The sequence below is a fragment of the Rhinatrema bivittatum genome, chromosome 1 (genome assembly GCF_901001135.1).
Source record: "Rhinatrema bivittatum chromosome 1, aRhiBiv1.1, whole genome shotgun sequence".
NCBI lineage: Eukaryota > Metazoa > Chordata > Amphibia > Gymnophiona > Rhinatrematidae > Rhinatrema > Rhinatrema bivittatum.
In genome coordinates this window covers 759,656,614-759,672,602 of record NC_042615.1, presented here as the reverse complement: position 1 = coordinate 759,672,602, position 15,989 = coordinate 759,656,614, and positions in this window count along the sequence as shown.

Below are 15,989 nucleotides of genomic sequence, written 5' to 3'. Positions count from 1 at the left end.
CCATTCATCTCAGACTAACCTCCTCCAGAATTTCCACTCATCATGCACACTTACAACATTCCAATCATCCATAACCTAAGGAGAACCCTTGCAACTAACACCACTAACGTCTTACAAAAAAGAATTATCCCTATCATGACATCTCCATTGAACCAACTTCTAGGCCTCACGCTTCTCTCAGTAACTCTCTTCAATGCGCAATCCTTAACCAAGAAGACACATATCCTCAATGATTACCTATTGGACTCCAACCCAGACATCTGTGCCATCACAGAAACATGGTTAAAAAACTCAGACATCGCCTTAACCAATCAACTACCCATCCAGTCATATGACATCTTCACCTTCCACAGACACAAAAAGAGAGGAGGCGGACTTCTTCTAGCCTCCAAGAAAGAACTCAGACTGACCGCACATTCAATCAAGACAGAGTCCAAATTGGAACTGGGTCTAGTTAAGTCAAAACATCTACAAATCCTGTTAGTGTACGCTCCCCCGGGAGTTCTAGAAACGGACCCCTCACCCCTCATAGAATCCATTGTGAAACACATCAACTCAGACCTTCCTACAATGATCATGGGGGATTTCAACCTCCATACAAACGCAACACCTCTCTCTGCGAACTGCGAAGCCCTCCTCACCTCCCTCGGCGCCATGGGATTCACTCAGACCATCAACAGCCCCACTCATAAAGCTGGACACACTCTGGATCAAATATTCATCAACTCTCATTTCTCTTATACAGTAGAACCCACTTGTACCCCTATCCCGTGGTCAGATCATTTTCTGATAGAATCCTCCTTCTCCACACTCAAACAGACACACACCTCCTCACACCTTTCTACCATTCAATTCAGGAAAGCGTGTCCATCTGACACACTCAGTGATCAGCTTTCCAAAGAACTCCCTAACTTAGACCTAACCAACCCGGACTCAGCTCTAACCTCCTGGCAAAAGATTACAGAAGCAGTCGCAAACAAGTGGTGCCCTATAGTCACCAAATCAATCAACCCAACAAAAAAGGGAAATCAACCCTGGTTCAGCACGGAACTCAAACAGATGAAACAGGCATTACGTCATAAAGAAAATAGATGGCGCAAAACCCCTAACACAACTACTCTTTCAACATACAAGGGATACTTACATCACTACAGGACCGCCATTCTACAGAAAAAAAAGGAATACTACGCAAACAAAATACACAATTTCCAATATGATGCTCAGGCCCTATTCGGTTACTTCACAAATCACTAAATCTATCCCCCCACCTATCCCAGACGAACAAGCTCTTTCCAAGGCTAATGAGCTCGCGTCATTCTTTCAACAGAAGATCGCAAATACCCTCGCCCTCCTTCCTACAAATACAACACCTCTCAAGTCAGGCAAGAATCATCAGTCCCTTACTAGTCCCAAGTTTGACAATTTCGAATTAATCTCCACTAAAGAGATCGAAGCCCTCCTAAAAAGACAGAAACCTTCAAGCCATCCGGCTGACAACATACCATCGAGACTCCTGCTTCTCATCCCAAACGCTATCTCAGGACCTCTGACCAGTATTATAAACAGCCTTCTAACCCAAGGAAGCTACCCTGACAGTCTAAAAACCGCCTCACTCAAGCCCCTCCTCAAGAAACACAACTTAGACCCTAATGTACTAGCTAACTTCAGACCCATCTCGAACCTCCCATTCGTTGCCAAACTAACTGAGAAACTGGTAAACAGTGAACACCCAGCTCTCTGATTATCTTGAAGACCACAAGATCCTATACCCCTCGCAATATGGTTTCCGTAAATCACGCAACACGGAAACCCTCCTCATCTCACTTACAGACCATATTATTATGGGGTTAGACAAAGGACACTCCTTTTTATTAATCCTGTTAGACATTTCGGCGGCATTTGACACCGTCAACCATACCATCCTGCTGGACCGCCTAGCTGATATCGGCATCTCCGGATCTGCCCACAACTGGTTCAAGTCATTCCTCAGTAACAGGACTTTTAAAGTTAAAATCAACAACAAAGAGTCACCCCTAACAAAATCAAATCTTGGTGTACCACAAGGTTCCTCCTTATCTCCAACCCTTTTAACATTTACCTCCTCCCCCTCTGCCAACTATTAACGGAGCTCGATCTAATTCATTATCTGTACGCAGACGACGTGCAGATTCTAATCCCAATAACAGATTCAATTTCAAAAGCGCTCACCCATTGGAATAACTGCCTTCTAGCAATCACAAATCTTCTCAACAGCTTAAACTTGGTTCTCAACGCCTCCAAGACAGAACTGCTCCACATCTCCTCAAATGAAAACAATATCTCCCCTCCATCACCACACATCGCTCATATTACCTGTAAACAGGTCAGAGACCTTGGGGTAATATTAGACAACAGACTAAGCCTGAAGAAAATGGTCAACACAACCGCCAAAGACTGTTTCTACAGGCTACAGATTCTAAAACGACTTAAACCTCTATTATTCTTCCATGACTTCAGGACAGTCCTCCAAGCGCTACTGTTCGCTAAAATAGACTACTGCAGTGCCCTCTTCCTAGGCCTCCCCAAATCCACTACCAAACCACTGCAGATGATACAAAATGCGGCAGCAAGATTGCTGACCAGTACCAGCCGCGGCGATCACATCTCTCCCATCCTCAGGAACCTACATTGGTTACCAGTTAATTTCAGGATTCTATACAAATCAATCACCGTAATCCACAAAACCATACATCAACATCTTCAACTCGACCTGGAAATCCCCTTCACACCCTACTCCTCTAACAGACCAACTAGAGATATTCTCAAAGGCACTCTGAAATTTCCATCCACCAAAGCCTCATGCCTCTCTTCGACCAAAGACAGAGCTTTCTCGATAGCTGGCCCATCTATCTGGAATAGCATCCCATCAAATCTCAGATTGGAGCCTTGCCTTTTAACTTTTAGAAAAAGTCTTAAAACATGGCTCTTTCACCAAGCCTTCGCCGATCCACCAGACATTCTCTAATTGTCCTTCACTCTTACCCGGTCTGGCATTGACACTCACGAATGGACTCTGACTCTCCCAGGTTAAAGCACCTCTAAGCTCGTAACCTTACGCTTATGGTATCACTGGTTTATCTCCGGCCTTACCTTCCTTCCAGCTTGCTTGCAAGCTTCCAAGTTCTCTCTCCCTGTTGATTGTAACTTTGACTTATTCCTACCTATTGTTTATCTTTCGCTCATTTGAATTTGTTACTCCTTTTATACCCTTGTTAAATGTAAACCGATCCGATATGGTTATTCACTATGAAGGTCGGTATATAAAAACTGTTAAATAAATAAATAAATAAAAAATGTGGAAGGACTGCAGTGACTCGTCATCTCAGAGGGTGCTTTTTGGACTTTAAAAGAGTTTTGTCCTTTTGGTTTGTGAAGAGGTTTTAGAACCACTCCTCCTCATACTGGAGCTGGGCTGTAATAGACTGGTTCCTATAATTTTCAGACCTTTCTTCCAAAAGGTCACACCGGGAGGAGTCCAGAGAGCAGAGAGGAGACAAGACCTTTGGAGACCTACCACTGGATCTCCACCCTTGAGAAACAAGACACAGACTGGGGAAGAACCAATTTTGAGACTGAGGGGATCCTCCACACACATAAGAATTTCCCTGCCCAACTGTGATTTTTTTTTTTTTTAAATTAGCTTACTCTCTGAGAGATAAGATATAGCCCAGGATCTGGTACTGAGATCATATACACAGAGACAACGAAGCACTGTAATATCCCAGAGAGAGCACAGACGTAAAAAGGACAGCATTTTCTTGATTGGACATGTATTTGCTTTTTGAACACCCAATTTGTACCTGTTCTCTGCAGCACCATCACTGATAGCCATCCAGATAGCACTCAGCAGGAAGGATTACTCCATACTACTTGGACCTAGAAAGTCATCCTTCCCCCCTCCCCCCCTTCCCCCCTAAAAAGGACCCCTACCTTGGGACAAGAAAAGAGGGGGAAATATGTTAATGGATACAGCCCCAAAAGATAAATGTTTTTATGGATCTTCAGGAGCCAGTGAATCCTCTAAAAGAGGGACATTACCAGAAAAAGGTACACATTTTGTCAAATCATTACTATTCCACAAACACCTCAGTAAATTTGTATTTTTGGAACAACCCACAACTTTGTGTGATTTGCTTTGCTGGAGGTAAAGAAGGGGGTCCAATGCCTTAATGTCCTGAAGCAAATGCTCCCCGTGGGGTGCCTGATGGCCCTGCTGCTCCCAACTATATCTGTGTGTCCTAGAAAGGAGTAGAACAGGGTTTATAGACCAATGTTTTAATGAGTTGTAGATGATTCTACCTGTCATATTTCCTTGGAAGAAGTACTTCATTGCACTATTTGGTATATTAGGTAACCTTGAAATTTGACAACTCTCAGCAGCAGACACCTGTCTGAACCAACTCCATTACTGACACACAAAACTGGCGCCATTGTATTTGAAATCAAAACAACTCATTTGATTTTCTCGTTATGAAGCATAATTACTATAGTAAATAGGGATTAGCATGACAGTATTCCCTTGAAATATTTTTATTGTTATTACTCTGCATGATTTAAACCATCAAATTAGAGACAGAAACATTCCTTTAACAGCACGAGCCAACTTCAATATGTTTGAACTTGACCCAATTTTTTCAATGGATTACCAATTCCTAGTATAATACTTTAATGCTGTTTTTCTTACAAAATCATAAATTCATGCTTACTATCACGCCATCCAGTAGCACTACTCTGGTTAAAGTTATGTAAACATTTCCAATATAAATTTTCTTTTTGAGACATTCATAACACGACTGTTGTAATATGCATCAAACTAAAACTTGGCATGCTCTTCAAGTTTTCATCCCAGACAGAAATTAGTTTATGAAATATAATTAAACTTGTTTTCATGATGGCAAAATGGCTGTCATCTTCCCTGCTTACTTTTGTTTTGTAAGTATCATATGAAGGACTAATAGAACTGTACAGTAAATATTTTGAAAAAGAATTTTTATCACAAAAAAAGAAAGACTTTTTATCCAATTATGTATGAATATTTGCCTTCCTGGACAATATGTGTAATGCCCCCTTGACTGCTTACCTTACGGGGCATTCCTGGGTCTGGGACCGATCTGGCAGGAACCCCCCTAGGGCAGACTCCATTGGTCCTCACGTTCTTGGCGCCTGATGCCTCCACCTTGGGGAAGAAGGTATTAGTGGGTGGGATTTCCTTCCCTTCACCCCAGGAAACAAATGGGACTGTGAACAAGGCTGGCAGTATGTACAAATATATTTAAGTTTATTAGACTATATAAGTACATACATTTCTACATGACTATGTACATTGCTAATAGGATGTCAAACAGCGTACTTATCAATTCATGGTTAATAGTCTCAAGCCACACAACTATATACATTTCTACAAGTTAGCAAGAACATTTAATATTTGGCAATTTGAAGTTGTTGGTCCCCACAGTATACTACCCTATAGAATAGAAGGTATCTCTTACTTTACCACTTACACATGCATTATTATTATCCTCCCCTTTTATCCCAAATCTCACCCATGTGAATAGATGCAACTGGGCTGGTGAGCCGTATTGGCCTTGGGGGGTCCATCTCCTTCTGCTCCGTGAGATCCATGCCAATGCTGGGATCCACACTCCCCAGGGAGATCCAACTCCGCCTCCCGGACCATTGTTGGCATCCACACCTTCCTGAGGGACCAAACTCTGCCTCCTGGACTGCTGCTGAGGTCCGCGCCCTCCTGGGGGGGACGACTGCCTCCTGGTCTGCCTCTGCGGTCCTTGCCTTCCTGGGGGACGCGACTCCACCTCCCAGACTGCCACTGGGGTCCCCTTGCTCAAGGGGGACTGCTTGATCACCAGATCTGCCGCTGGGGTCCATGTTCTTCTGGGGCACCTGACTCCATCTCTTTGCTACTGGGGTCTCATCATTCAAGGGGGGGGGGGGGGGGACCACTTCACCTCCAGGCCTGCTGCTGTCCTTCAGTTCTGCTCACTCAGTAGGAAGGTTTTCCCTGACTTAGATTTACAACTCCACTAGGCTCATGGCTGTTTTAGCATTCAGTGGTTCTGGCCCTCCACAGCCTCAGCTTTCAGTGATTTTAGCTATTAAGCTCATGGTCAATCATGTGCTGTTACCCAACTTGGATAAGTCACCTTCTCTCAGCCTGGCTTTTGCTTTATCTGTTGGCTGACCCTGTACAGGTCACCTCTCAGCTAAAAGGCCAAGATCCAGGCAGGACCACAGAGAAAGACAATGTGCACACCCCTGTATTCTACCTGACTACCCACTGTTATCTGGGAATTTCATACTCACGTGTCTGAATACCCTTTTTAGTCAGGGTGAAAATCTGTTTGCTTCCTAGGACTGTTTTCTAGTACATTTCTCTCATAAATCCCTTCACCAGTTATAGTTCTGTGATTTAGGAGTTTGAATCCTCTGATTTTTTTTGTGATATTTCCTACAAAATTACTAGAGATGTGAATCAGTACCGGACTCGTTTCCGGTATCAGGTTTGTAGAACCATGGGAAATCTTCATTTCCCACGATTCTGAATGCTTTTTTTTTCGGCTGTCCTGAACCGAAAAACCCCCCACCCTGATCCTTTAAATCGAATTATTTAGAATCCCCCACCCTCCAACCCCCCCCAAAAACATTTCTAAAGTACCTGGTGGTCCAGCGGGGGTCCCGGGAGCAATCTCCCGCTCTTGGGCCGTCGGCTGCCAGTAAACAAAATGGCACCGATGGCCCTTTGCCCTTACCATGTGACAGGGGCTATTGGTGCCATTGGCCAGCCCCTGTCACATGGTAGGAGCAATGGACGGCCGGCACCATCTTAAAAAATGACGCAGGTCAATTCCCTTTTTTTTCTCTGCTACAGTTCGCTTAAATGGTAGCATCCTCAAACCTCCATCTCTTGTATGTGGGTGTTTAATATGTTTTAGATCTAACTTTGGTATGTTCCCAGTAATCCTATCTTGAATATAAAGATTCCTATTACTGATGGAGGCATCCATTTTATGGTAGAAATGGATCAATACAACTTTGGAAAATCACAATAAAAAATGGCAGTTTGGCACCATATCACATAGAGGTATGTATTTGTTTTTAACAAAATTGAAATAGACAATGGAATTGTCTATTCATCTTTTTTCGGGAATCCCAAAAAAACAAACCCCCCTGAAATTTCATGGAAATTAGTATTTTGTTTTACTGTGCACTAATGGGCCTTACTGCATAGTAACACTGTATTACTGTGCACTACCCACTGCAAGTGTGCAGTAATTCCCATTAGTGTGTACTGCACAGTAATTCCATTAGTGTGCAGTAACTGTATTACTGCACACTAACAACTCTTAGTGCACAGTAACAGAAAATGTTACTAAATTTGCACTTTTAGTCATTCAAGGGAGCATTTTGTTGGCAGCAGGTATGAATTTGTATTCCCATTGGCTGTCTCCTTATCAGTTCCCACTGAGCTGGTGTTTATAGGGGGATGGGGTAGCGTGACCTGCTAGTGCCTGGTAACAAGAGTGAACATAAACTGATGTGACTTGACTAGAACTTGTTTGTTTACATATATTCTTGTTACCAGGCACTGGGAGGTCAAATGCTAGTGCATATTTTGAATTTGCCAATCCCTGTGAATTTTAGAAAAGAGGGTCCTGACATTTTGGAGTATGTATGTAAGCACACACATACTTTTAATTTTCCAATCTTGCTACTTTTTTTTATGAGAGGTACATGGTAACTGGTTAAGTGTATTTTTTAATTGGCCAATTATATGTTTATTTCCCCTCCTACATTTACTCAATAGCTAATTAATAAGGGATTCTCTGCTTGTGTGCTGCTTTGTTTTGTGGGGTTTGAGATAGAAACAAGAGCTCTTTATACAGTCCATTCATTTGATTTTCCAGAGCAGAAAAACTATATTTATATCAATCAATCAGTGTTAGCTGCAGCTGGTGATTGCTTGATTTTCTATAGCAGTCTTGAGGGGTAGCTAGTAGCCAGCCACTTAGAAGCAGTAGCCTAGCCTAGCCACCAGTGCTTGTAAGGTAGGCGCTTTCTGTGGAGTGCATGCATTGCATAATACAATTGCTGATCTCAGTGAGTGAGTGCTGCAGAGACTTGGTGCAGAGTTAATATTTTTCAGGCATTAGTGTGCTAGACTAAAGTTGTATAGCTAGTCACTAGTCACACAGTATCTATCTAATTTGTTATTATATCCTATCTTCTGTCCTGTGGCCAGGGCTCTGCAATCTGTCAAGTTGCCACTGGTCTGAGGCATCTGGACCAATCACATGAGTGTCAAATTTTCAAATTTAATAAAACATTTTAAGAACATTGAGAGGACTAGAGCAGCAATTCAAGTGCTCTTGTACAGTATCAAAAAACACAATCACATGTCACATCAGTGAGTGACGTCTCTTTTTGACGATATTAGTGTTGCACTTGTGGCTTTGTCTGTGTCTGGCTGGCAGGCTAGCCAAGCAGGCAGGCAGTAGTAGTAGTAGTACAGCACTGGTCATTCAGTGACTCACTGGTGGTCTCAGCAAGTGCCACCTGACCACTTTCACTAACTGTGTGTGTGCCCTGTGCAGCCAACTTGAGCATTAGAGACAGTCTCTGTAGTGTACCATGTGTGCTGTGTGTTCTGTCTGTCTGTGTGCACTCACTGTGCAGCCAACTTAAGCACTGACCTTAGAGTCTCTGTGCAAAGTATGCGTGGTGATCTCTAAAGTAAGTAAAATTATTCAATCAATCATGATGCCCTTTCCCTCTGGAAGAAAATGTGGTACTACCAGTACTACAAGTACTGGTAGTGGCTGGCACATGTTTAATTATGATGGTAGCAGCAATATTGGCAATGGTAGAGGGCCTGTACAAGGCATGGGTCATGCTACCAGAAAGAGCAGTCTGCCAGTTTCTAGAAAAAAACAGTGACATTTTTGAGAATAAGAAAGATAATCCTTCTAATATTTGTGAGGATGTAGAAGATCAAGGTTTCTTGCAGGCCATGGAAGGAGGAAAATCTGAACAATGTGAGGGAAAGGCCAAATTTATGCAGTGCAATTTATTCATAGATGAAAGAACAGTGCTAGATAAGGTCTTACATGATAAATCTGATTATTCATATATTGATGATGACGATGATGAAGATGATGATGGTGATCATCAATCTGATGTGGATTTCATAATGGGTGAATTATCTGCTAGCAAGGTTAAGTGAAAATCTGTAGAAGGATCTCAAGGTTTCTTGGCTAGTCAAATTTCTGATAAGGAGGAGGAGAACACCACCAATGACAATGTATTTGCAGATGGTGGTAGTAGTAGTACTAGTCAGAGTGCAAAAGCCACTTGCCAGCATCACCCCCATACCATTTGAACATTGGCAGGTGACTACTACTACTAGAAAGAAATCTAAGATTTGGACTCATTTTCATGCTCTGGCTGATCAAAGATTTGCTGAATATATCTACTGTAAAAAGATGGTGAGCCGGGGAAGGATTATTGGACATCTCTCTAATAGCAATATGAGATATTACCTGAAAAAACATTATAGAGAACTGTTGATGCTAAAGAAGCTGGTCCCATCCTTGTGGTTGTCCAGGCTTCAAGTAAAGCAACAGAGAAGCCACAGGAGGAAAGTAGTACAAAATACTGTGGACATTCTTCTTCTTCTAGTGTTACACCACAGTCCTCTTCCTCAGGTACTAGTAGTGTGCATGTGCAGCAGTCTCTTCCCTGGCAGCAGCGGCAAGTTACCATTGAGCAGATGGGGTGGTGTCCCACTGTACTGTCCTGGATTCCTTCCCTGTAAACTCAATGCTGTGCTCAAATGCAGACTGTTCTAGCAAGGGCAAAAGGAAGGAGCATCCATCTCACCACTGATGTTTAGACTAGTATGAATGTAATGCATGCTTATTTGTCTTTATCAGCACATTGGTGGCAGCTGGATGAGGCATTAGCTATAAGCAGCAGTAGCACTCAGCAACAGCTCAAAAAAGGGTTTACCATCATCAAGATACTGGTGGGCTTTACTGCACACTCAAGTACTTCAGGAAATATCTTACAGGCAATTCAGGGGATGATAGAAGGATGACATGGGCTACTTAAAAGCAGTGAACTGGAATATTTAAATGGATATTTCATTACTGACAATGGTGCCAATATATTAAGGCTCTGGCTGATGGTGGATTCAAGGGCATCCGATGCTTCACCCATACGCTGCACCTGGTAGTGAGGGATGCTTTTGGGCTTAATGGCAAGGAAGGTAGTAGCCAAGTCCTGAAGTGGTTGATTGATAAGTGTCGCAAAATAGTTGGACATTTCAATCGCAGTGTGAAAAGTGGGAAGCAACTCAGAGAGAGGCAAGTAACAGTTGGGGCACCATTGCACAACCTTGTCCAGGATGTAGCTACAAGATGGAATTCCACTTATATTATGTTGCAGAGGTTGTCTGAACAGCAGACACCTCTGCATGATTTGGCAATAGTATCTGAAATTGGATTGGATTGTCCTCTTGGATGTCAGGACTGGACAAACATTGCACAAATTCCTTTCAAGGAATATATTGATGCAATGAGTTCAGCAATAGCAACATTAGTTGGCATCATCCCTGTAATAAACTATCTGGAGCAGGTATTAGAGGAATTTCTGCATCAGCCAGATTTCTCAAAGGAAGTGTTGCTGCTTGTTAAATGCTTAAAAGAGCAAGTTGAAAAAAGGTTGACACCTCTCATGCAATGGGATTTCTATGTTAGCCGCTATGTGTGACCCATGTGTGAAAGGCCGTATTGCTCTCAAGTGCAAAGCTCTTACATACTGGAAAAATAAGTTGATTACAATTGTTAAAAAGGAAATGTCAAAGAGGAACATTGGTAATGATGAAGAATTAGGTTCATCTTCTCAGTCTCCAACTCCATCCAGCTCAAGTACTATCAGCTACTTCCCATTACTTGCATCCTCATCCCCTCCCTTGAGACTCTATTCTCATCCCAAGTTTGATGAACTGTTTCCCATGCCAAAGGCAATACTATCATCAGTTGGCAGAAGTGTGAGTGAGCATTACCCACAAGAGAAGCTTTCAGAAATTTCTGTTAAGAGTTTTCTGTCTGAGCCAATTCAGAGCATGGCTACAGATCCCTTGATATATTGGGCTCAGAAAGCTTCCCTGTGGCCTGATCTTGCCATAGTAGCACAGCACTTTCTTTCCTGCCCACCAACCAGTGTGCAAAGTGAAATGATATTTTCAATAACAGGGAATGTTGTGACTCTATACTGCACATGTTTGTCTCCAGAGCTAGTAGAACAATTGGTTTTCATCAAAATAAACTTTCCTCTGCTTGGTTTTCCAGAAATTCCCTGTGATTGGTAGAAGGAGTGAGATGAGAATGATATAGGTTTACCAATGGGGTGGATGACAGACACTATAATATTCCTGCCTGGGATGTGCATTTGTTTAAAATGAATGGCCTATCCACAATGAATACATTATTACAATGATAATATACCATATTTGTCTGATTTGTTTGCCCCTGAAAATGAATGAGCAAGTTCCATGAATGACTGGAAAGGTTTACAATGCTGTTGAATGCTGCTGTGTCCCCAACACCGCCAGTTGGGTGACACTACAACCACCACCAAACTGCTGCTCCTGTCCAGACCTGAGATGCAAGATTGAGGACTAGAAGAGATGCCATGCTTTGTCCAGCTGTGTCCCCAACACTGTCAGTTGGGGCACACTATAACTACATCGCTGCTGTCTCCATGGTCCCATAAGCCAATCCAAGGGTTACAACACAACAATGCTGAGTCCTGCTGTGTCAAACAAATCATCACAGGGGCCAACATACACTGACAAAATCTGCCTGCCTTGCCCTTACCAACATCACAGGGGCCAAAATGCACAGACTCTATCTGCATGAAGACGTGTCCCTATCCACCAAACTGGGACCTGTCACTCCCTGCTGCCTCCTGACTTGTCACCATCCACAAATTGGGTCTGAATCCACTTTCTTCCTCCTGACACGTTCCCAAGAAAAACACTGGGACATGACAATGTAGGAGTCTGACAGGGCATCCAGTTGCAACCTTTTACTTCCATACCCCAATATGAACAACACAGAGGTCTAGCAGCAGATGCTGCAGTAGCCTTACACTATTTTCCCCTTGTCTATCTTTTCCTAATTCCTTTTTCAAAGTCTCTTTTATTCTTTCTGTTTCTTCTCTCTTCTCCTCTCTTCTTTCCTTCCTCTCTCATAGAGGCTCCCACTCCCACACACTCTCTCTTACCCAGGCACCCACTTTCACATGCAGACTCTCACTTTCATACACTCTCCCTCAACGCAGGTTCCCATTCCACACACACACAGGCTGTGACTCTTACATGCTCTCTCTCACATGCAGGCTCCCATTCCTACATGCTTGCTCTCTCTCACATCCATGGGATCTCACACCCACATACTCTCTCTCATAGTCTTGAGAATCTGCTAGGGAGTTAGCAATCTGTTATGTTCTCCGTGAGGAGTTAACAGTCTCTGTTATAGTTAGGGATAGTTGTGGGTGGATCCTTGGGCCGGTGGCAGATGACCATGCCCCCGGGGGAAGATCCCACCAGTCAGGTTCAGAGTATGGAGACAGACACATACTAGTTCTTTTATTAACAATATATTGAACTAACAGAGATGGCAGTAGTGAGCTGGAAAGCCCGACTGGGCTGTAGTCCCTCAGACACTGGAACAGCGATCCCTGGAGGCTGAGCTGTAGAGAAACTGAGATATAGTGAGTAGGCAGGGTATGTAGATGGTAACACTCACACAATGTCCCAATAAAGCCCAGGCGCTGGAATCTATAGGCCCTCGAAGAGCGAGTACCTTGTTCCAGGGAAAGCTCAGAGAGAACGATGGTAACTCACTGATGTAGCTGATATAGTTGGTAGTGATGACTTCCAGGCAGAAGAGAATATGAAGCAAGTCTGGGAACAAGGGCCCTCGAGGAGCGAGTACCGGTTCTAGACTGTCACCTGAAAAACAAAGGAGAGAGCGAGGCCCCCGAGGAGCAGGTACCTCTGGTAAGTCCAAGGAGGTAGAGTAGCTTAGGTAGCAAAGCCCTTGCTAACTCGATATGTTAGCAAATACTGAGACCTTAAATATCCGTTGCGGGTGATGTCATCTTCGGGGGATGCCCCCGAGGTTCGCGCCATTGCCGGTACTTCAGTTGGGGCCGCGCCACATGCCCCTAGGCCTCCAAGAACATGGTGGATAGCAGCATCAAGCCGGTCTGGGAACGCCCGAAGACTTGTGGCAGAAGAACGCTGTGGCAGCCAATCTTCCCGCGGACAGAGAGGGAGGTGCCAGAGAGGTAAGGAGGGCAGAGACGGACACAGACGGACACAACAGTACCCACCTTCAAAAGGCGACTTCCTCTTCGGGTACCAAGCTTAGGTTTTGAAGGATGCGCGAGGTGGAACTGATGAAGCATCTCTTTGTCCAAGATATTGGTCTGAGGCTCCCAAGAGTTTTCTTCGGGGCCTGAACCTTCTCCATAGAAGGTATTCAAAAGTCTTGCCTTTTTTACGAACATCCAGGACTTCTTCAACTTTGTATTCCAAGTCATCTTCTGCATTGATGACAGGAGGATCTTGAGTCTTGGAAGAAAATTCACTGAGTATAAGTTGTTATCAGCAGCGATGGATGAGCTGCTGGGGACGTCACTGAGATCTTCAGTGGAAGTGGCGAATTTGCGGAACGTCCAAAGCCCACTTCAAAAGATAACACTGTAGTGGATCTTTCAGCTTGTTGAGAGGACTCCTCAGGTCTTCTACTAGACGTCTGAGAATGAAGTTGCCTTCTGCCCCTGAGTCACTAGGGCAGGAGTCTGAACCGTGATCAGTCCGTAAGTCAAAGAGACTGGGAGAAAGAACAGAGGAGATGTCGCGTTATGGCCTAAGAACAGTCCTCCTGCAGGACTTAGGCCTGCCCGTTTTTCTGATGAATGGAGCATGTGGAGACATTGTGGCCGGGCTGACCACAGTACATGCAAAGGCCGCGCTTCTTCCGAAATCTTATCTCTTTGGAGGTCAAACGACCGTGACCCAGTTGTATAGGTTCATCTGTATCAGCAGCAGGGGTTACTGGAACCATCCGAGGTGTAGAGGCAGCACTGGCCTGTTTCAACCCGGGTACCACCCTAGGCCGGAGTTCCTTCACCTTGTCCAGGAATTATAGATCAATCCGAGTAGCTAAGGCTATTAATTTGTCCAGCGAGTCAGGTGTTTGGCGAGCAGCCAGCTTGCCCTTCAAACGGTTATCCAGGCCTCTGCAGAAGAGAGCCTTGAGACATCTGGGGTCCCAGCAGAGTTCTGCCGCAAGAGTTTTGAACTCTATGGCAAATTCAGCCAATGATCTGCTGCCTTGCTTCAAATCCACTAAAGCAGAACCGGCTACAGACATTCGAGCAGGGTCATCAAAAACGGATTTAAACAAGTCCATAAATCCTTCTATGTCCTGCAAAATTGAGTCCTTGCATTCCCACAAGGTGGATGCCCAAGACAAAGCCTTACCATCCAGGTATGAAAGGATGTAGATAGTCTTGGAGAGCGCTGTAGGAAATAGAGACGGCTGTAAGGCAAAGTGCATGCAGCACTGGTTCAAAAAGCCCCGGGTCTTCTGGATTTCGCCGGAAAAGTGGATTGGAGCCGCCAGTGGTACAGCAGTCTTCAAAGTTACTTCCGGTGACTGACCTTCTTGGTTGGAGGTTGTGCCTTGAGCCTTCTGTGTGTGTAGTTGATGAAACGCTGAAGTAAGTTTCTCCAAAGCGTCTTGCTGCTTCACAATGCATTGGGCCAGGCCCGGTATGGCCTGCAAAGCACTGAGTTGTGCCGGATCCATGGAGTTAGCAATCTCTTGAGAATTGGTAGGGAGTTAGCAATCTGTTATGTTCTTCTTGAGGAGTTAACAGTCTCTGTTATAGTTAGGGATAGTTGTGGGTGGATCCTTGGGCCAGTGGACCAACGGTCAGGTTCAGAGTATGGAGGCAGACACACACTAGTTCTTTTATTAACAATATATTGAATTACCAGAGATGGTAGTAATGAGCTGGAAAGCCCAGCTGGGCTGTAGTCCCTCAGATACTGGAACAGCAATCCCTGGAGGCTGAGCTGTAAAGAAACTGAGATATAGTGAGTAGGCAGGGTATGCAGATGGTAACACTCACACAATGTCCCAATAAAGCCCAGGCGCTGAAATGTATAGGCCCTCGAGGAGCGAGTACCTGGTTCCAGGGAAAGCTCAGAGAGAACGATGGTAACTCACTGATGTAGCTGATATAGTTGGTAGTGATGACTTCCAGGCAGAAGAGTATATGAAGCAAGTCTGGAAACAAGGGCCCTCTAGGAGCGAGTACCGGTTCCAGACTGTGACCTGAAAAGCAAAGGAGAGAGCGAGGCCCCCGAGGAGCAGGTACCTCTGGTAAGTCCAAGGAGGCAGAGTAGCTTAGGTAGAAAAACCCTTGCTAACTCGATGTGTTAGCAAATACTGAGACCTTAAATATCCGTCACGGGTGACGTCATCTTCGGGGGACGCCCCCGAGGTTCGCACCATTGCCGGTACTTCAGTCGGGGCTACGCCGCACGCCCCTAGGCTTCCAGGAACATGGCAGATAGCAGCGTCGAGCCGGTCCAGGAACACCCGAAGATTTGCGGCAGAAGAACACCGCGGCAGCCAATCTTCCTGCAGTCGGAGAAGGAGGCCCCAGAGAGGCAAGGAGGGTGGAGAGAGGGCGTCGGGCACCGATGGACACAACACATAGCCACAGGATCTCACACCCACAAAGTCTCTCCAGACCCACATACTCACTCTCTCTCTCTTTAATACCACACAGGCTCTCCTCTCCACATGCTCTGCTCTCAGAAACACATACAAGCTCACTTCTGTTGCAGA